Below are 22,882 nucleotides of genomic sequence, written 5' to 3' on the forward strand. Positions count from 1 at the left end.
TGTCGTCCCCTTCTCCTCCTGCCCCCAGTCCCTCCCAGCATCAGAGTCTTTTCCAATGAGTCAACTCTTCACATGAGGTGGCCAAAGTACCGGAGTTTCAGCTTCAGCATCATTCCTTCCAAAGAAATCCCAGGGCTGATCTCCTTCAGAATGGACTGGTTGGATCTCCTTGCAGTCCAAGGGACTCTCAAGAGTCTTCTCCAACACCACAGTTCAAAAGAATCAATTCTTCAGTGCTCAGCTTTCTTCACAGTCCAACTCTCACATCCATATATGACCACTGGAAAAACTATAGCCTTGACTAGATGGACCTTTGTTGGAAAGTAATATAACTGCTTTTCAGTATGCTATCTAGGTTGGTCATAACTTTCCTTCCAAGGAGTAAGCGTCTTTTAATTTCATGGCTGCAATCACCATCTGCAGTGATTTTGGAGCCCAAAAAATAAAGTCTGACACTGTTTCCACTGTTTCCCCATCTATTTCCCATGAAGTGATGGGACCAGATGCCATGATCTTAGTTTTCTGAATGTTGAGCTTTAAGCCAACTTTTTCCCTCTCCTCTTTCACTTTCATCAACAGGCTTTTTAGTTCCTCTTCACTGTCTGCCATAAGGGTAGTATCATCTGCATATCTGAGGTTATTGATATAGCAGCACTTAAATTATTACTGTTAAATATAGCTTTTTGTTAATTGAGCTTCTCACTTTATCTCTCATGTCAAGAATGTTTGCAAGATGATATAATAGAGTTAAGGACCATTAGATTGAGCTATTAGAAGAAGATATTAATGACAGTTGGACTGATGGTTAATTCTAGTAGGATTGAAATTAGCCTGAGATCTTCTACTGAATAAGAATGCATCAGGCACTGATGTATGGTCAAAACATAAATCATACTGGTTAATAGTTTTGCTCTATATCATGAGTCTTGGAAACTTGGTGTCAGTTTACATTGTTACTGAAAGGAGTTGGTGGGTCCAGCTGCTCACCACTCAAAAGCCAGTAAACCGGCCAGGTTTGTGGAAAGGAAAATTTGCTTTAGTTCAGATGCCGGGATCTGTGGGTGCATGGGTGGCAGACATCTGTCCAAAGGCTGATTCCCCATCCTCAACCTCAACAAGCAAGGGGTGAGAGCTTTTATAGACAGAGTTGGGCAGAGGGGTGGTGTCCATCCAGAAACAGCATAGTCATCTCTAACAGTCATCTTCAAATTATCATCAGTGGTCTGATCAGCATCATCTTGATTGTTTTAGGTACAGTTAATCTTCAGTTCCAGACACCATTTGTTCACATTTCTTTGCGGGCAATTCTCGAAGTTGTGGCAGCTCATGTCCTGGGTACAGTCTGGTCATCATGTAGTTAAATTTTCCACCTGATGTTTTGGTATCTGAAGACAGCTCACAGGATATGGCTCAGAATATTATCTATAGCCTTTGAGAAAGAATTAAAGGTCCTTGACTATGCTTAATGACTACATTATTTAGTCTCATTTGAATATTTTCCTTTCTTTCAGCATTTCTCACTTCTCTGATTAAACTTATCCTTCGGCTAAACATTTCCAAGGGCAAAAGGCAGGCAGAGGACATGGCAGCAGGGCAAGGACCACTGGGTCCTGCTCCATCAGTATCAGCTTGTGAGTATTATTACTGATACCAGTGACAATGGTGATTTACAGCTTTTCTCAGAAACCTGGAGGGCTCTGTCATCAAGACTGGTGTATAATAGGAATATGCCTATGGGATATAAGAAAACCTAACTGAGACTCCATTTGAGCTTCCTGGTTTTCAGGTGTTTGGTACACATACCAGTGATTCCTGATGTATGAGTGAAAGTGTATCCAGAGTGATTTTTATGAAGGAAGATAGTTGGAGCTTACACTTCTAAATTGGAGCTTGGCCTCTCTGGATTCATTGCTGTAAGACAGCCATTAATTACAATGCATATCCTTATTTTAATGATGTTACTGAATTATACCATTTTCTTGTGATAAACTGTAGACTTGTAAACATCGCATCAGATCTTCTTTAGTGGTTGAGTACAGTCTTGTTAGCATGGGTAATTTCAAAAGTTGTGATCATGTTGGTTAGCTTTCTGTGACTGTGGTTTTCATCTGGAGGCCTTGGGACTGTAGTTCTTGCTTCTGCTCTCTGTCCTCTGATGGATGAGGAGAAGAGGCGTGTGCAAGCTTCCTGCACAGGAAGGAGAGACTGGCTGTAGGGACTGTTAACTAAAAACATAATTAAACCATAATTATTTAGAAATAAAAATGATGATTATGTAAAGGGACTGAAATGAACTATTGATACTAAAGGTTTTAGAATCAATTACTTATAATAAAATGTTCCATTAGAACCTGGACATGGTAAACATGAGCAACAGGAACTATCAAAATGGATTAAGAAAAACTTCAAACTGATAGCAAATTGGCTAAAAAATCTGATTCCAGTCTATGGTTATTTCTTTCTTTTTTTTTTTTTTAATTTTATTTTATTTTTAAACTTTACAATATTGTATTAGTTTTGCCAAATATCGAAATGAATCGGCCACAGGTATACCCGCGTTCCCCATCCTGAACCCTCCTCCCTCCTCCCTCCCCTCCCCTCCCTCTGGGTCGTCCCAGTGCACCAGCCCCAAGTATCCAGTAGCGTGCATCGAACCTGGACTGGCGACTCGTTTCATACATGATATTATACATGTTTCAATGCTATTCTCCCAAATCTCCCCACCCTCTCCCTCTCCCACAGAGTCCATAAGACTGATCTATACATCGGTGTCTCTTTTGCAGTCTCATACACAGGGTTATTGTTACCATCTTTCTAAATTCCATATATATGCGTTAGTATACTGTATTGGTGTTTTTCTTTCTGGCTTACTTCACTCTGTATAATAGGTTCCAGTTTCATCCATCTCATTAGAACTGATTCCAATGTATTCTTTTTAATGGCTGAGTAATACTCCATTGTGTATATGTACCACAGCTTTCTTATCCATTCATCTACTGATGGGCATCTAGGTTGCTCAAAGCAGATGTAAGCTTAAATCTTTTAGTTGAGATTTGTCCTTTCAGGCAGGTGGAACTCCAACCAAAAAATCTTGATAAGCTGCATTTTATAAGTTAACTATGCCTATGAGACTAATTATAACTAAAATGACAGTTAAAGTGAGGAAAGTTGATAACAAAAGGGGGAAAAAGGCATGAACAAGAGGAGCAATAGAGTGAAGCAATAAATCACCTCGTAGATCATTACAAGCACCTCTCTGATGAACCCAGAACTGCCTGTGAGTGTTTGAGGGTCTCCTGTGGAGGTGTGGATCAACAATGGCTTGCCATGGGGACTGGGCCACTGGCAGCAGCAGTCGTGAGGTGGAGGCACATGTTGGTATGAGTCCTCTCGGAAGTTGCCAAAAGCCTTACCATACAGCCTTCAGACTCCAGGACTGGGTGGCCTCAAACCATACAACTCACAGGGACGGAGCACAGCCCCACCTATCAGCACAGAGTTAGATTAAAATTTTACTGATCATGGCCCTGCCCACCAGAGCAAGACCCAATTTTCCCCACAGCCAGTCCCTCCTATCAGGAAGCTTGCACAAGCCTCTTCTCCTCATCCATCAGAGGACAGAGAGAAGTGAGAACTACAGTCCTAAGGTCTCCAGATGAAAACCAAAGTCACAGAAAGCTAACCAACATGATCACATGGATCACAGTCTTGTGTAACTCAATGAAGCTATAAGCCATGCCTTGCAGGGTCACCTAAGACATTTGGATCAGGGTGGAGAGTTCTGACAAAATGTGATTGTAGCGTAGAGCATCTAAAACCCTTTGAATTCCCTAAGGGATGAGAACAAGCATTGTGTCTTTTGCTATGTTAATAAGGTGACTTTGGGAATGTCTAAGGATGGGTGCCAGGAACATCATATAACTGAATGGTTAGGACTTTCAGTCCCACTCACCCTCACTCCAACCTCTAGGGAGAGGAAAGGAGCAGGAGATTGAGTTTAGTCACCAAAGGTTTAATCAGTCACACTGATGTGATTGCTGCTGCTGCTGCTAAGTCGCTTCAATAGTGTCTGACTCTGTGAGACCCCATAGATGGCAGCCCACCAGTCTCCACCGTCCCTGGGATTCTCCAGGCAAGAACACTGGAGTGGGTTGCCATTTCCTTCTCCAATGCATGAAAGTGAAAAGTGAAAGCAAAGTCGTTCAGTCGTGTCTTGCTGGGGACCAGCCCCAGCTGATCCAGGGTATTCGAAGGAGAGACGGCCTAGGCGACTATTTATATGCTAATTAGAGATATAGAGAACAATAGAATGAGGATAGCTCAGTAGGAAAATTCAGTGGAGAAAAGAAGCTGAGTAGCTTGGTTTACGCGGGAGACCAATAAAACTTCAAGACAAGAAGTTTGCACCACTTACGTAGGCCGCAGGCGCCCTCTCGAATAGCGGAAGGTGCCTCACCCTAGACACCTTCTCGAGTGGGTCTTAGAAGCCCAGGCATAATTAGTAAGCGTGGTGGGTTCCGCGCTCCAGATGGAGACTCAGCTGGAAGTTAAAGGGAAGAATGACATGGGGAGACCAAGCGTTGGTGAGCAAGGCCCGTAGCTTTATTTTTAACAGGGGCTTTTATACCCTAAGTTACACATAGAGGATAATAGGGGATGCAAAGTCAGCAGTCTTTGATTCTTATCAAAAACCAAGGTTTCTTTCCTGCAAATTTATCGTATACAAATGGTTTAGGTGATTTACATCATCTTCTGGCCAGAAGGCCTACTAACATTTTATGACTCTTGACAAGGACTTATCAACAAAGACTTATTTTCTCTAAGAGTAATTATTTTAAGGTTTGGCACCATCTTCCAAAGATAAAATTGCATTCCTATAGGGCGGATGTGTAATGGGTTTACAACAAAGGAAAGAATTTATTATCTTAAGGGTCTAAAGTTACTAACACCAAGGCCACTACTTATTTTTTTTTTTTATATATACCAACTATTAATTAATACACATTCAAGGATACAATTCAGGGGATGTGAAAACTTGGCAACAAGCATTGACTCATCAATGAAATCCTTTACTAGTTTATTCTGACAGTTTTTAACTCTCTGAGAGGCTCTAAGCTATTTGAATATCTTAAGCTTCCTGTGCCTCTGGAGGCTAGGAGACTGTAAACAATCGTATGCATAGCTGCAGGAGTCCGGGTAAACTTGTCAGGTGAGTTAGAGAGCCATCTGAGGGGTTTGGATTTAAACACTCCTAATTGCCCAGGAACTTTATTAATTGGAGCTGTAAGTTAACTCTTTGACAGAGAGAGAGAGAGATAGTGGTAGGGGACAGTCCCCAGTAAAGTCAGAGGTGAGAGCACAAAGCAATAAAGTAGGCAGACTCTGGTTTTTTGGGGGAAAATGCTCGAGAATATCCAGGCGGACTCCTGAGGCTCGATCCCGCCTTTGCGTATGCCGAGCCTCCTTCCTCATGACCTTTGTCATGAGCAGAATGCCTCACCGGCTCCCCGCAGTGTCTGACTCTTCATGACCCCATGGACCACAGCCTACCAGGTTCCTCCATCCATGGGATTCTCCAGCCAAGAGTACTGGAGTGGAGTGCCATTGCCTTCTCCTACTGATGTGATGAAACCTCCATAAAAATCTGTCCTGGGCGTGTGTAATTTCCTCAGTTCTGTCTCACAGCAAAGATTTGAAATGGGATCACTGTTACAGCTCCCTTATACCTCAGTTTTATTTGGCAAGCAAAGGATGGTACACTCTCGAGGCATGAGGGCAGGCTGACCCAAAGGGAGAGGCCCAATCTTGGCTCCTCTTTTTATATATTTTATCTCCTCCCCCTGAGCCTGCCCTGTGTAAATTGGGCTAGCCAGGAGAGCTGTTTGTTTCACTTGAGGTTCTAATGCCGGTTCTCGGATATTCTTTTGTTCCATTTTCACAGGCTTTTCCCTTTCTTTGTCTTTTAGCCGCTGCCATTTTCCTATTCTAACTACCCAACACTCCCCCCCTCAAGAGATGGGAGGCCCAGTTATTTGGGAATAGGGGCATCGAGGTCCCTCTGGCTACTTTCTGTTGAGCTGAGACAGTGAGGGGCATTGGGCCTACCCCTCTTGCTAGTCTAAAGCTTCAGAGTCCTTATAGCGGTGTCTCTCTAATGATGAGCCATATTTTCCATGGTCAGGTGTAGTTTTATATATCCTTGTTGAACTGGCACTGCATGTTGTAGCTTGTTGACCTGGGCAGAGACAAAATGGGTTAGACAGTTGGTAATACATGGAGCAATCATAAACAGCATCAATATGGTGATAACAGGGATTCGGCAGGGTGTTAGCCAACTCCAAATTCCCCTTCGCCAGGAGAAGAATCCCCCAAAGAGAGATAGTAGTCACCCTGAGGACTCTCCAGCTCATTCTTTGAGATCCTATAGGATCTGAATGATTTTCTTGAGGGCTGTGAGATTTTCTTTAACTTGGCTGGAGGTATTTACCCAGAAATGACACATCTCATTCAAGATCTCTCACATCCCTCCTTGTTCAGGGATCAGGAGATCTATCTCCTGTCTATTTTGGAGTACAACCTCTGCCAAGCTGTGTTGGCTTTTTAGAGCTCTCCTGAGAAAGCTTATCCCCAGAAACTCAATTTTGGGGGTGTTCATTACAATGACAGTCATTTGTAGTCCTGAATAGGTATCTGAGATCTCCCAGGCCCTCACAGGTGGATTGAATGTCCTCTTCTGTTTTCTTTCATGGCTTGACTCATGAGTAATGACTCTAGGAGTTGTGTCCTGGTACTTTGACTACTTTGGGGGTAGAAAGTATTACAGAGTAGGGGCCCTTCCATGTGGGCTGGAGCTGAGCCTTTGGGGACCCATCTTTCCAGACTTTAATTAGGACTTGAGTCCCTGGAGCATATAGTGGTGGCTCTTTAGAATTTTTTGGGTCTTGGTTGACACCCCATAAATGCATATCTTGTTGGAATTGCTCAATGATCATGGTATAAGACCAGAGGGTCTGAGCCTCTGGATCTAGGAAGAGGTCATTGACATAAACGAAAGGTCTCTCATATAGCATCTCATAAGGACTAAGACCAACCTGTTCCTTAGGGGCAATATGGGTGCAGAGGAGAGCTATTGGTAAAGCCCCCTTTCTTCTGAGAGAGATCTCCTGGGTTATCTTTTATTATCACTGATTTTAAGAATTGGTTGGCTCTTTCTACTTTCCCTGAAGACTGAGGCCCCCGGCACAATGAAGGTAATAGGTAATGCCCAATGCTTTAGAGATCCCTTGGGTGACCTTAGAAGTAAATGATGTCCCATTGTTACTTTGTAATGACCTGGGCAAACCAAATCTTGGAATGATTTCATGGAGCAGTTTACTACCTCCTCAGCCTTCTCAATCTGGGTGGGAAAGCCTTCAATCCATCCTGTGAATGTATCTATCATGACTAATAGGTATTTATACCCTTGAGAAATCTGGGTGAAGTCCATCTACCAGTCCTCTCCTGGGTAGGTCCCATGCTGTTGGATGGGCTGGGCCAGCTGGGGTCTTCGAGCTCCTTGGGAGTTGTTTAACTGGCAAGTGGGACAAGAGGAGACCACTTACCTTATAGTCATTTGGAGGCCTCTTCCTCTGAAGGATCTTTCAAGTCATCTTTGGAGGGCCTTCTCCCCTAAATGTGTGGTCTCACATAAGGAGTTAACCAACTTCCATTGGAGGTTCCCAGGCAGAAAAAGGAGTCCCTCCTTTTGAAACCACCCCCTATGATCTTCTTGAAAGTCCTCACTCTTAGCTTTAAGATTCTCACCTTCAGTATATGGTGGAGTTTATGGCAAATTAGTCTGTGAACTAAAGTGGCAACCCCTATTAGGTCATTGTTCTGTAATGCTGCTCTCTTAGCTGTCTGATCATCTGCTAGCTTCCCTCATGCCACTTCCTTGCTCCCTTTTTGATGTCCTTTACAATGGGAGACTGAAATCTCAGTGGGCAGATGGACTGTCTCCAAGAGCCTAAGGATTTAATCACCATACTTGATTGGGGACCCTCGGGTGATCAAGTGGCCTCTTTCTTTCCAAATAGCAGCATATGCATGTAGCACCAGAAAGGCATACTTAGAGTCAGTGTAAATGGCTACTCTTTTTCCTTTTCCCAGCTCTAAAGCTCAAGTCAGAGCTATGAGCTCAGCCAATTGGGCTGAAGTACCTGGAGGCAAAGGCTGCGCCTCTATAGTCTCGAAATTAGAGACTACTGCATATCTGGCTCTTTCTTTTCCATCTAAGACAAAGTTGCTTCCATAAATGTACCAGATTTTCTCAGAATTGGTCAGAGGATCTTCTGACAATACCTTTCAGGGTTTTGTCCAATGGTCCAAAGTTTCTAAGCAAGAGTGAAAGGGGACAGAGACCTTGGGGGTATGCAGGAGGGTGGCTGGGTTAAGAACCTCACAAGGGGATATAGTCAGGCCTGGATTTTCCATCAGCACTACTTGATATCTGAGGATCCTTTGATCAGACATCCATAAACGGCCTCTCTCATTCAGGAGTTGTTTCACCTGGTGGCTGGTAAAAATAGTTTGCCCCAAGAGAGAAATTTAAAGCATCTTCTGTCAGGACTGAAATAGCTGCAAGATTTCAAAGGCAGGGAGAGATCTCTTCCCAATAAGGGAGTAGGACACTCAGGGCCCACCAGAAACTGGTGGGAAAATATTCATCCATCCCAGCAACAAAAAAAGTGCTCAGGTGAATCTTTCTGTAATTGTTTTTCCTGTAGCACCCAAAATGGTGCATGTTTGGGAGGAGAAGGCTCTGGAGTAGGAGGTCAGGACAGAGTAGGTAGCCCCTGTGTCAACCAAGAAATTATCGGACCTACTTGTCACATCCAGTTGCATCCTTGGCTCCAGCCCCGTGATGATTATCTGTGACAGGCAGGCTAGGTGGAGCAGGCCGCTTCAGTCCTGTTGAACCATCGTGAGGGAAGGCTTGGCGCCTGACCTTGAGGCTGTTGGGTCCCCAGGGCAGAGTGATGCCCATTGTCCCAGTTGATGGCATTTGTAGCAAGCCATTTTAGGAGACTTGTCATGGTTTGGTCACTCTTTAGCCCAATGTCCCACCTGTCTACAGATTGTTTACCTCATGCCTTGTCCTTCAAGGACTCAGGGTTTGCAATAGGGCTTCCCTGGAGGGTGGCCAGCATTTAGGCATGCCTTGTCTCTTTCCTTGTCTCCCTTTCCTGAGCCTTGGCCTCTCTCTCCTGTTCTCTGTTATAAAAGGTATTGGTAGCTGTCTGGACCGTCTCATTTAAAGAGGCAGCAGGGTAGCTGTTGGGGCAGCAGAGGCAGCTACTTCTGTAGCTGTTGTAACTTTATCCTGATATCTGATGCAAATTGGGACAGGAATTTGTCCTTTAAAGTCACCTGTCCCTTGTAAGAGTCTAAGTCCAAATTGGTAAACTTTTGCAGGGCCACTTTTAGACTTTCCAGAAAGACAATGGGGTTCTCATTGAACTCCTGAGTTATTGCTGAGACCAGACACAGTCCCACAACTAATAGGCTTCCTTCTATTTCCATGGGTGGACTTCCTTAGGGGTGAGTCTTTCTGAAGCTTATCCTACCCAGTACTGTTGCAACCTGAGAGCCGGGCATTTCCAGGTCAGGGAGCAGATTCCCAGGCAGGTTGAGGTGTGACAACCTCCTGGAGATCAAATCCCCCGGCAGGTTGAGGCATGTCAGCCTCCTGGGACCCCCAGGATGGAGTTGGACATCCCTAAGGTCTGACCAGTGCTGGGTAGGATTAAGGGGCTGTAATCTTAACTCATTGCTGATTTGTCCACCGTGGATAGGAATAGATACCATGATGTAAAGCACTCTAAGCCTGTGCCCTGAGACTGGGAACCTGGTGAAATAGCCATAAGCCTTATCCTCTATTGCTCTGAGGGAATGTAAGTCCCTGATTTCCTCCCCTAGTCCTCCATAATAGCAGTTTAGGGTATTTCCAATGGTGAACATTACATTGTCATAGACCCACTTTAGGTAATAATAGAAGTAATGATGAAGTAGTGGCTTATCTGGTCCTGTTAGGGGCATTAAGAGTATTTTAATAATAAGCGGGCGGAGTGATGTTGCCTACATGGGGGCAGGGTCCTGGTTGTAGGAGTTAGTAAGTGGCTTAAGAACAAATTGATAAGAGGCAACAGACCAGATGTTCCATAAAAGTGGAGTGGAGGTTTGATCTATGGGTATGTTTGTAACTTTAGGAGAGGGGTGGTAAGGGTTTGGACCCAAATGGCCCACAGGGGTAACTCCAAACATGGCAAAAATTATCTCTGGAAGCCCAATTGCCCTTGAAGGGATGCCACCAACATATGGACTTCTAGCAGGCATTGTATGCCTGTCACCCACCTTAGTGGGTTCTCTGAGAAATTTTGTTGTTGTGCATGTTGTAGGAAACATGGAAGGTGAAGGCCTGAATATCTAGAGGGATTGGATATTATACAGTATTTCCCTCCCAAGGGCCAGCTGTTTTCTGGTTGTCCCTCCAAAAGATTGTAGAGGCAACACTGTGGGCCCAGACCGGGCTCAGGAAGAGTATTAAACAGGAGGGAAGAGGGCGGGGCACAACTTTTGAAAGAATGACATAGCCCAAGGGCACAGCACAAACTGATCAAAACCAAATGGTTCCAAGATGGCAGACAAGCCAAATCTAACCAAACCTTGATCCTCAATCTGCAAGCCAAATGACACAGTTCTGAGGCACTATCAAAAGACCAAGGAGTGGGTGGTTCTCCAACTGTTGGAATGATCCTCCTGCTCATTAACATATGAAATCACCCAGCCCACAAAAACTAACCACACATTTCATGGCCGCCACATTCACCCTCTGTGATGGCACACACTCTGTGGAGTGTGCTTCTCTTTGAATCTGAATAAATCTACCTCTTACCTATCTCTGTGTCTCTCACTGAATTCTTTTTGCAATTAGACATCAAGAACCTGAGCTTCATTAGGTCCTGAAACCAGGCACCATGGGTTTTGGCAGGACTCAAGTCCCAGTTGAACACGACTGAGTTACTAAGCATAGCACAGAGTCCCTGCCACATAGGTTTGAGTCCCAGTCTTAGGTAAACAGTTTCAAACACAACTTTCAGAAGTCGAAAGCTGATGACCTGCCCAACCAAACAGTGGCATAGATGAAGAGAGGAGCTGAAGGACAGGAGGGAAAAGCAGTGGGAAAAATGTGCCAAGGAATCCCCTTCATAACCTGCCAGGAAATCTGCTAAATACCTGACCTGTGCTCATAGTTTTCATTGGCCTGAACCTTGGCACAAAGAAAATTAAGGACAGAAGAATCCTCACCCACTTGGGCAAAAGCTACTAAGGTGCAGCAGATGGTGGAGCCTTTGGGACACACTGGGGAGTAGCCCCTGCCAGAGTCCCTCAGTTGCACCCACTGCCACGCGCCTGTTTGCAGGGGGTTTGAGGAAACAAACGAGAGGTTATAAAGGAATTGAGATTTTTTTAGCCATATGTCCTTCCAGCCGTAGGAGTGAGGACCTCCTACCTTAACCAGAGGTCTTCTGGAATCTGAGGCTGAGCCTTGTGAGTTTTCTGCTGAGTTTGTTTCTGCTTTCCTGGTTTTCAGCTAGGCTTCTTGTCACCTCAACTGTGCTGGGTTTCCTTCACGTTCAGCTTCCACCACATGAGCTTTCGCTAAGTTGGGCTTCTGCTGTGCTTGGTCTCCACCTCACTGGGGCCGAGCTGAGGTTGTTTCAGCCAGGTTAAATCTGAGACAAGGCGCCAGATATGTCAGCTGCTGCTGCTGCTGCTAAGTCTCTTCAGTCGTGTCCGACTCTGTGCGACCCCATAGATGGCAGCCCACCAGGCTCTCCCGTCCCTGGGATTAAGCATCAGGGAAGTGTGTAATTTCCTCAGTTCTGTCTCGCCGCAGCAAAGATTCAAAGTGGTGGACCAGTGTTACAGCTCTATTCCAGCTTGGTTTTATTTGGCAAGTAAAAGATATTACCCCTCAAGCAGTGAAGCCGGGCTGACCCAAAAGGAGAGGCCCAATCTTGGCTCCTCTTTTTATGTTTTGTCTCCTCCTCCTGAGCCTGCCCTGTGTAAATTGGGCTAGCCAGGAGGGCTGTTTGTTTCACCTGAGGGTCTCGGTCTGGTTCTTGGATTTTCTTTTGTTCCATTTTCGCAGGCTTTTTCCTTTCTTTGTCTTTGAGCCACTGCCCCTTTGGACTCCTTTTTCCTATTCTAACTACCTAACAAACCCAAAAGGACAGGGTTTGGAAAGCATCTGGATAGGTGAAACATGGAGATTTGGAAAGAGTGGCATGCTTTAAGAAAGCATAGTCTGTGTATTTTCTCCCTCCCTTGCGCTATGTATCTCTTCCATATTACTCTTCCTGAGCCATGTCCTTATATAATAAATTGGTCTAGTAAGTAAAATGTTTCTCTGAGTTCTCTGATCTCCTCTAGCAAATTAATCAAACTCAAACCCAAACTGAGGGTCATGGAACCTCTGACCTATAGCTGGTAGGTTAGAAGCATAGGTCTGAACTTACAATTGATATCTGAAAGTGGGGTTAGTGAGGAAAGACTTGTAGGACTAAACTTATGGAATCTGATGTTATCTTTTCATAGATAATGTCAGAATTGAATTATAGGATAACCAGCTGGTATCAGAGAATTGCTTGATGGTATGGGGAAAAATCCTTATCTACTGAAAACTGGTGGTTGAAATTGTAATGGTCCTGGTTACATTACATTTCATTACAATTTGAATGGTCACAGAGATGCTCCCAGTTTATTGGGATGGATTAAGACAAGGGGACATCATTTATATCCAAAGAAGAGCAATTGTCTTATCTCTCCCTTGTCATGCAGATGAACATGGATTCTGTCTTTCTGTGAGAAGGCTTGAGAAGGAGAACAAAGAAGTAAAGTATCCACATATTGCAACAAAGTAGAACCTCAAGCAAAATTTATATCATCCAGATTATCCTTCAGGATTTTGAAAAATAAGGACTCAGTGAAACCCTCAGGCATTACTATTCAGATGAATTGGTTTGTTTTGTTTTTCTTCCCCCCAAGTGAAGGCAAAAAGATATTGGCTAGCTTCATCAACTGGAATACTAAAGAATGCACTGCATAAAGCAATTACAATAAAAAATTTGTTTCCTGTGGGAATAAATGTTAGTAACCTATGAGATTTAGAGAAAACAGAATATCTAGGGATAATAATGCTATTTATTGTTCAGAGTTCCTGGGGAGACCTCTATACTCTGTTTTCTCACCAATAAAATGGGAGTGCTTTTGAGGCTAATATGAAGAATATGGTGCATTGAGCCCTGTAATCTTCTATATGGGCTTTATGCCTTGATGGGTTTCTTTACTCATAGGATGTTGATTAATTCCAGGAATATGTTTTGAGGGATCTATGTGAAATTTAATGGGAGGTGTGCTGTGAATTTTGTCCATAAGCAGTGTGGTGACTGATTCAATAGAGACAAAATGATTACTGTTTTCAGAATCTGTTAATACTATCAGAGACCAAATAAACATTATATAATATGTCAAAGGGTCATTTAATTCACTGGGTGAATTACTTTGATGATTACTATCAATTTCTAGAATTATTTCCCCCTTTTTGGAGAAAGAAATTCTGTCATAATTCTTCTCTAAGAATTCTCAGCCTAATAAATGGGTAGGGGCAGACAAAATAAGGAGAAAAGAGGTAGGGAGCTCTCAAAGGGTCTAAACAAAAGGGAATGTGTTCAGAGACAGGAATCTCTTGAAACTCATTAGAGATTCCCATTATTTGAACTGTTTTAGTTCTCTAATACAGGGTAGGGGTGGGGTGTTTTCATAGTGGGGTTGAGAACCAAGAATGTGGCACCAATGTCAGTTAGGACTGGAAGAGAGTCACCCCCAAGCTGGAAAATGTTTCTCCAAGATGATTAAAAGGGAAAATTAGGAAGAGCCCTGTAGTTACTCAGAGCTCATCTTTGAAAATTCGGAAAATGTTGGAAAGAGATGGATGAAGGTGTTGAAAGCATTTAAATTTGTAACCATCTCATTTCCAACATCCTGGATATTTTTAATAACAGCAGTAAGTAGGTGGTTTTGGTTTTACTCAGGGGTTTTCATTTGCTGAAGCTGAAAGCTAAAAATTGTGTCTGCCTTTCTTAAAGGTCACATCTAGAGTATGGAAAACTGATTTGCCAGGTTAACTAAATTTGGAGTGAACAGTTCCCCATTCCATTCTGATTTTTTCTTTTCTTTTTTTTTTTTTCTAGATGGGAAAGGTCCTGGTTCAGTTTCTTTTTAAACATAGGGTTAAAAACTGCCTAGGTTGACTCAACATCTGAAGCAAGACCAGAATTTTCTTTAAAAACAATCTGAGGTTGATATTCCTGAACAGGTTTGTCAGATTTTTGTGTGCAAGCCTGAATTTTGTTCCAATAACATGCTTTAGAAAATCTCTAAGAATTTCTGGATAAAGTCTCATAGTGATTGTCTGTACCTGACCTTAAAAAAAAGTTAGACTGATTTCCTGGTTATAATTCTGGAGATCTTTCAGGACTTTTCCAATTAATGGTTTTTATCCATTTTTGGTTCTGACCTTGACCAACAAGTATAGGAACTAGGTTATTAAGTTTGAATGTCTATATCAAATTCCTCAGTCAATCTGTGGGCATCTTCAGTTACTTTGGAAACATCTTTGACCATTGCTAACAGTTGCAGGAGGAAAAGGGGACGACAGAGGATGAGATGGCTGGATGGCATCACTGACTCGATGGACGTGAGTTTGAGTGAACTCCGGGAGTTGGTGATGGACAGGGAGGCCTGGCATGCTGCGATTCACGGGGTCACAAAGAGCCGGACACTACTGAGTGACTGAACTGAACTGAACTAACAGCTGAGTTTTAGTCCAGGGAGTGTAAGAAATTAAGCTTATAGGTTCTCAGAAGACTTAATTAAAAAGACATAGGTTCTGACAAGCTCAAAAGAAAAGGGAGTGGGGAGAATTTCAGAGAAAAGGAAAAGTTTGGCAAAAGAATTAGTATGGGTGACTTGTGGATATAGAGGAGGAGGCATGGGTAGCATAGAAGGGAAGGAGGAAGATGGCGCAGGAGGTGGCATTGGGTCACAAAGAGCCGAGGGAGAGACAGGATGGCACTTGAGACAGAGCTTGAGATAAAGAAGCCAAGGAAGAACCTGAGGCTTTGGGGGCATTTTACATTTCTTTAATCATTTGTTTGTCTTAGCCTTAAAATCTTATTTTGCAAAGAGGCAATTTTACACTTCTGATAATGTTGGAAAGCCTCAAAATACCAATCAAAACAAGCTTCCATTCAGTTGTATAAATTTTTGAGCTATTGCAGTCTAATTTGACTTTAAGAGAAGGATTTTAAAAGTTTCCTCATAATGGCTATTGATAATCAAAGCTGCCTTTGGTCACGTGGTTGTGCTTCCATTTAGTTAGAAATGCATATAGTGGGGGTTCTCTGTTGGCTCACTGGTAAAGAATCAGTCTGCCAATGCAGGAGACATGGGTTCCATCCCTGATCCAGGAAGATCCCACATGACATGAAGGAACCAAGCCTGTGCAACTACTGAGCCTGTGCTCTAGAGCCCAGAAGCCACAACTGCTGAGGACCCCTTGCCCTAGAACCTGTGCTCTGCAACAAGAGAAGCCATCTCAGTGAGAAGCCCACACACCACATCTAGAGAGTAGGCTCCACTCACTGCAACTAGAGGAAAGCCCACATAGCAATGAAGACCCAGCACAGCCAAAAATTAAAAAAAAAAAAAATTAATATATTTGAAAAAAGTGCACATAAGAAAGGGCTGAAGTATTTAAACACAAAATCAGCCTTGAGTCCGTCTGGTGGTCAACTAGGATCACCATTAAGATAGCTAGGATCCCATTTCTTAGAGTAAAAAACAATTTTTCCTCTAAAGAACAATTTTGAAACAGCTTAAACAACCTACAGTACAAATTGCGTGATTCAAACAGCTTGCAAGCCTGTATACCAGCCAGTTGAAAGGAAACAGCTTCATCCCAGAAAATCTGGGTCAAAGGGTTTTGTAGCCAGTTTCTAGAGATCAGCCCTTTCCAAACGAGTAGGCCAATGGCTAGATCAGCACACTTTCATTTGAAGCAGCCCTTTCCCAAAGAAATTGGGTTGTGGGCATTTTCAGCCAGCTTCCAGTTGAAATAATCTGATCTCAAGATCAGACCGAAGTACCAAATAAGTGTTCATCTACGGTACTTAACTAGAAAATGAAACCTTTAAATAGATCTCAAATAAAATCTGAAGTGAAGTGAAGTGAAAGTTGCTCAGTCGTGTCTGACTCTTTGTGACCCCATGGACTACAGAGTCCATGGAATTCTCTAGTCCAGAATACTGGAGTAGGTAGCCTTTCCCTTCTCCAGAGGATCTTCCCAACCCAGGGATCGAACCCAGGTCTCCCACATTGCAAGTGGATTCTTTACCAACTGAGCCACAAGGGAAGATAAAACCTGGAGAGCTTCCAACACAAACAGGGCATAAACTCAGATCCAGGGGAAAGACTTACTTTCAGTCTCTAGGGTCAGCAAGGAAAGCAGTGAGTGACAATAGACTGAATTTGTGAGTTCTGCACATGTTCACTCACCAGCCTTGGAGCTGTAAGGAGTCTGTTCTGGTTCCACTATGGGCCACCAAAGTGTTGACCTGAAGTAAATAGACGGGCAGATATTTCTCCAGCAAAGATGGACATACTCAGGATCAGCAGAGAATATCAATCATGGTCTGCAACTTGGGCAAGCCACATGCAAGTAACTGCACAGCATGGGAAGGATACTTCTAAAAAAGGGAGAAGGAAATTAGAAGGGCTATAGTGAATAAAGAGTCTATGGTTTTTCATTGGCCAAGTCCTTGCCAGAAAAAATAGGTATGAGAGCTCCCCTCTTTGGTCTCTCAATTCCATTTAATTGGGGTTTCTGTTTGTTAACTTTTTTACAATATATTGCAAATGCTTCCAGACAGATTCAGTTCAGTTCAGTTCAGTTCAGTCGCTCAGTCATGTCCAACTCTTTGTGACCCTATGTATCGCAGCACGCCAGGCCTCCCTGTCCATCACTATCTCCCAGAATTCACTCAAACTCACGTCCATCGAGTTGGTAATGCCATCCAGCCATCTCATCCTCTGTCGTCCCCTTCTCCTCCTGCCCCCAATCCCTCCCAGCATCAGAGTCTTTTCCAATGAGTCAACTCTTCGCATGAGGTGGCCAAGGTACTGGAGTTTCAGCTTTAGCATCATTCCTTCCAAAGAAATCCCAGGGCTGATCTCCTTCAGAATGGACTGGTTGGATCTCCTTGCAGTCCAAGGGACTCTCAAGGGTCTTCTCCAACACCACAGTTCAAAAGAATCAATTCTTTGGCACTCAGCTTTCTTCACAGTCCAACTCTCACATCCATACATGACCACTGGAAAAACCATAGCCTTGACTAGACAGACCTTTGTTGGCAAAGTAATATCTCTGCTTTTGAATATGCTATCTAGGTTGGTCATAACTTTTCTTCCAAAGAGTAAGCATCTTTTAATTTCATGGCTGCAGTCACCATCTGCAGTGATTTTGGAGCCCAAAAAAATAAAGTCTGACACTGTTTCCACTGTTTCCCCATCTATTTCCCATGAAGTGATGGGACCAGATGCCATGATCTTCGTTTTCTGAATGTTGAGCTTTAAGCCAACTTTTTCACTCTCCACTTTCACTTTCATCAAGAGGCTTTTTAGTTCCTCTTTACTTTCTGCCATAAGGGTTGTGTCATCTTCATATCTGAGGTTATTGATATTTCTCCTGGCAATCTTGATTCCAGCTTGTGCTTCTTCCAGCCCAGCGCTTTTCATGATGTACTCTGCATATAAGTTAAATAAGTTGGGTGACAATATACAGCCTTGATGTACTCCTTTTCCTATTTGGAACCAGACAGAGTAGCCACAATAATTCCTAGGTTCTTGGCTCTCCCTTTAGTCTTTTACTATTTTCAGTTCTGTATGCAATTCCTCACCTAGAGATAATGTGTCAGCTTAAGTCTAGCCTTTCTATTCTCTTGCATCATTTCTGTCTGCTGCTTTACTTATCTCAAGGATGTTCCACTCCAAGTTCATTTAACGTCTTCCAATTCCATCATTTTTGAGCACATTATGTTTTGAAAGCTCTGTATCTGCATGAAGTCCTTAACTACTCACTGGTAGGAACCACCATTTTCAGAAAGCAAAAATACTGCAAGACTTCTGTCTCTGAAAATAGACTAGATACGTGGAGATAAACTCCTGGTATAAAACATCTAAATATCAAAAGGATCATTTTAAAAGTATGACTGAGAGAGAAGAAAAGTAAAGAATATAATGAAAAGTGAGCAATGGCAAAGTGCTAAGCCAGAAAATTAAGAAAGTGAAGAATACACATTGTCTTCTTTGAGAGGATGTAAGTATTCTTGGAGGCCGAGATAATGGATTTTAATGGAGTTGTTTCATGAAACACAGGCCTGAAAACAAGGCCTATGCCTATGTTAGACCCACTGCAATAAAGCCTTAGAAAAAGTCCTTCGTGAAATTCACACAGAGAGTTTGAAAGTTGAGACCCATCAATCAGAGGGACTTGGACTTTTCACAGATTCAGTTTCAAAAAGTCATAAAACCAAGCCTTTTCAAGTTCAAGGTGATCCACTGTAAGTGAAATTCCTACTAATATTGCATCAGAGTCTTTACAGTGTGTTATCCACAGTATGCAAATTTTTCAATCAGTTATCAGTAGACATACAAGGGAAACAAAACCAATCAATAAAAACAGAATCCAAGATGGCATAGATGTTTGACTTGGCAGGCAAACTTCAAATTCTCTCATCTCTTTGTCTTGGTGTATCACATGAGTTTTGGATCCAAGTCTCTTTTTTCCTGTAAAGCCATTTTATTACTAGAATATCACTTTTATTAAAGGAAAAGTTCTGTACTCTCAAGAAGCAGCAATAAATTTGATTTGTTTGTAAAAGACTAGAGTACAGAGTGTATGATCACACTGAGGAATGAGGATTTTGAAAGCCCACTAGCAAAAAACCCCAAAAACATGAAACAGAGTTTATCCCCCAAATATTTTGTGCACAGAAATAATTGGCTTAAGCAATATCCATTTTGTAAGATTGTTCAAGATGTTAAGTAAGTTTGTTGTTTAATTAATGAACCAGTCCTAACAGGAAACATGAGATCTATTGATCAGAAAGCATAACGTGTACTCACAGAGCATCTTACCAGTGTCACACCCCCAGTTCCCCATACACAGTGCAATGCAAGTCTGATGGCATTTGTGCCTGCAATGTGGTTTGCATCACCTCAAATTTCTGAGACTTGGCCCTTTTGTAAGAAGACTGAGAGAGAGACAGAGTGAGGGAGTAAAGGAGACAGAGAGAAAGAGAAAGGAAACAGGAAAGGAGGAGGGGAAGAGAGAGGGAGTAGAGATGGTAAGAGAGCCTTTTTCTCTCTATAAAGCAGCATCCCCCAACCTTTTAGGCACCAGTTTCACTGAAGACAATTTTTCCATAAACTGGGGGCATGGTGGGGATAGCTCAGGCAGTAAGGCGAGTGATGGCAGATGAAGCTCTGCTCCTGACCTGCCGTTTACCTCCTACTATGAGGCCAAGACCAGTACTGGTCTGTGGAGGGAATTGGGGACCCCTGCTCTAAAGGTCAGAGAAGGCGATGGCACCCCACTCCAGTACTCTTGCCTAGAAAATCCAATGGATGGAGGAGCCTGGTAGGCTGCAGTCCATGGGGTTGCTAGAGTCGGACACGACTGAGCGACTTCACTTTCACTTTTCACTTTCATGCATTGGAGAAGGAAATGGCAACCCACTCCAGTGTTCTTGCCTGGAGAATCCCAGGGACGGGGGAGCCTGATGCGCTGCCGTCTATGGGGTGGCACAGTCGGACACGACTGAAGCAACTTAGCAGCAGCAGCAGCAGCTCTAAAGGTATAACGTGACAAATCCTATGCAGGGAATAGGAGGCCACAACTGTCCTGGAAGTGAGCAAAAACCTTTGAGGAAGAGGAAAAAGGCATCTCAATGTAAGCAGACAGCTTTGCGAGATATGCCTTAACATCTTTCCAGAGCAATTCTTTATCTTTAACTTCCAAGACTTGTTTACTATTCAATTATCCTTTCACCCATGCTGTCAGTAGTCTGCTCAGAAAGTCCAGATTGCACAGAATATGGAAATTACTCATGGAGAACTGTTTTCCTAACAAAGACTGGTTGCAAGTGAGTCGACCAATAGGTATCTAGTTAGGAATGTGCTTAGCATTTACGTTTCTACAATATTATCTAGATACAGATCACTCCAGTGGGGATGAAGAGGGTGAAGTAGATATTAGAAGCATATTTTACAGAAAACTTGCAAGACTTGGTTGAATAAATATTAAGGAAAATGTGAATGATGAGTTAAAATTAGTAGGTACTTTCGGTTGGATGGTAGGAAAATTAATAGAAAACTTTTTCAATAGAGAGAATTAGGAATGGATTTGAATATAAGATGTTTGAAATGTTGGGAATAGAATTGGAGCAGCAAATCAGACTTCACTCTTTTAAGCACCGTTAGAGTTAAGGAACTTCTGAGGTGGAAGTGTATGGTGTACATAGGTGGAGAAGAGGATCTAGAAGGCAAAGACTTGTCAATGAAATAGAAAGAATAATAAAATGAAATTTGCTGAAACAATATAGGGTCATGTGTTCCAAAGAAGAGGCCATCCTGAGAAGCAGATTGCACATGGCACAAAGAATGCTGAGACAGATTATAAATAAAAGCTGTTTAACTTAGCAATAGGGAGGCCGTCAGCAACTATGTGACAAAATTTAATTAGAGTGACTGAGTCTGAAGCCAGTTACATGATTAGAGGAAGAGGTGAGTAGAAAAGAAATGAAAAGATAAATGCTTATAATTCCATTAAGCAGGGACCTCTCTCCAATTAGTATAAATGAAATAATTCCTCATGGTTCTGACATTTTTGGCTTTGCTTCTCCCTTTCTCTCAAGGGAGAGAGAAATACTGCTACTCACTGCAGTATTCTGGCCTGGAGAATTCCATGGACTCTATAGTCCATGGTGTTGCAAAGAGTCGGACACAACTGAGCGACTTTCACTTTTCTTTCAGTGACTCTGCTTCTCCCTTACTCTCAATGACTTTACTCTGTTTCCCTCTGTGACCCCAAAATACGAGTGCATTTAGCAAATGTCTGTATTGAGTCAAAAGACCGGCATTTTCTTTAAATAGACTTACTGTGTTTTAGGATGAGCACTTCTGAGATTGTATCTGGTCTTCATGATTATTTTTTATTAGTTGTATTATTAAAACAGTTACAATAAGCCACACTCCAGGACATGGTAATAGCTCCAGCAAGCAAAAAATATACATTTCACATGAATTAGTTTTAAATATAATTTTACCTGCAAAAATATAAATATGAAGATACACACTTTTTATACTTTTCCTGTGACTGTTGCATTATTATATTTAAATTTTCTTAACTTTCACAAAAATGATTTCATGAGAATCTTCTGGTAACTTATAGACATAGGAAAAATGAAGATTATATATGAGTGTAGTTATAAAAAAATAACCCCTTATGTTGAAGCAGGGAATTAACATTCAGCCTGAAATTAAAAATCTAAACAGTTGATAAGTGGTAGCAGTGCCAGGCTAAAGTATTAAACAGCCATCTGGTCATCCCCTGGGGAGAGATGAACATTAAAGTCTGTCTTGGCTCCATGCTTGGTTCTGTTCTTTACATTAATAAGTACTCTATCTTGATTCCTGAGAAATCTAATGATAAAGAAGTCTTGTCAAAAGCATTCAACTCTGCTTGCAGTTTAAATTTTTATTAAAATAACCAGCAAAACCTTTGTAATTCATTCAGATGCCAAAAATAAGTATAATATTTGGGTTTTCTCATGTATAATATCATGTATGAAATGAGTCGCCAGTCCAGGTTCGATGCACGTTACTGGATGCTTGGGGCTGGTGCACTGGGATGACCCAGAGGGAGGGTAGGGGAGGGAGGAGGGAGGAGGGTTCAGGATGGGGAACGCAGGTATACCTGTGGTGGATTCATTTCGATATTTGGCAAAACTAATACAATATTGTAAGTTTAAAAAAAAAAAAATTGGGGTTTTCTCTGCCAACTACCCCATTCTGTCCAGCAAGTTTTCAGGAGGAAGTTCAAAAGGTTGGAAGAAACATAACGAAGCACATTTCTATATGGCTATGTAATGCAGCTAAGAGATTTCCATGCAATTTTGCCCAGTTCTTTTGTCAAAACAAAAGAAAGCAGAAAAGGAACTGGCATCCATTATCATTTAAAAAATAAATGTTTTCTTCTGAACAATGGCATGTATTTTGTCTTCTAAATAGTGTCAGACTATTAAAGATATGCTACACTTTAAGAAAAAAACTCCAAACAGATGTTATTTTATACATCACACTAGAAAAGATTTACACATAGTATGCCACTAATATTATTTCCATGAAGAATTTTGAGAGTAAATCATACATAATCTGAGTTTGTACAGAAGACATTTAGCAAGTCACTATGTCATGATTTAGTGAAAGGCAAAAGAGAAAAAGAAAGACATATCCATCTGAAAGCAGAGTTCCAAAGAATAGAAAGGAGACATAAGACAATTTCCTCAGTGATCAATGCAAAGAAATAGAGTAAAACAATAAAATGGGAAAGACTAGAGATCTCTTCAAGAAAATTAGAGATACCAAGGGAACATTTCATGCAAAGATGGGCACAATAAAGGACAGAAATGGTATGGACCTAACAAGAGCAGAAGATATT

The sequence above is a fragment of the Bos indicus genome, chromosome 4 (assembly GCF_029378745.1).
Source record: "Bos indicus isolate NIAB-ARS_2022 breed Sahiwal x Tharparkar chromosome 4, NIAB-ARS_B.indTharparkar_mat_pri_1.0, whole genome shotgun sequence".
Classification (NCBI taxonomy): domain Eukaryota; kingdom Metazoa; phylum Chordata; class Mammalia; order Artiodactyla; family Bovidae; genus Bos; species Bos indicus.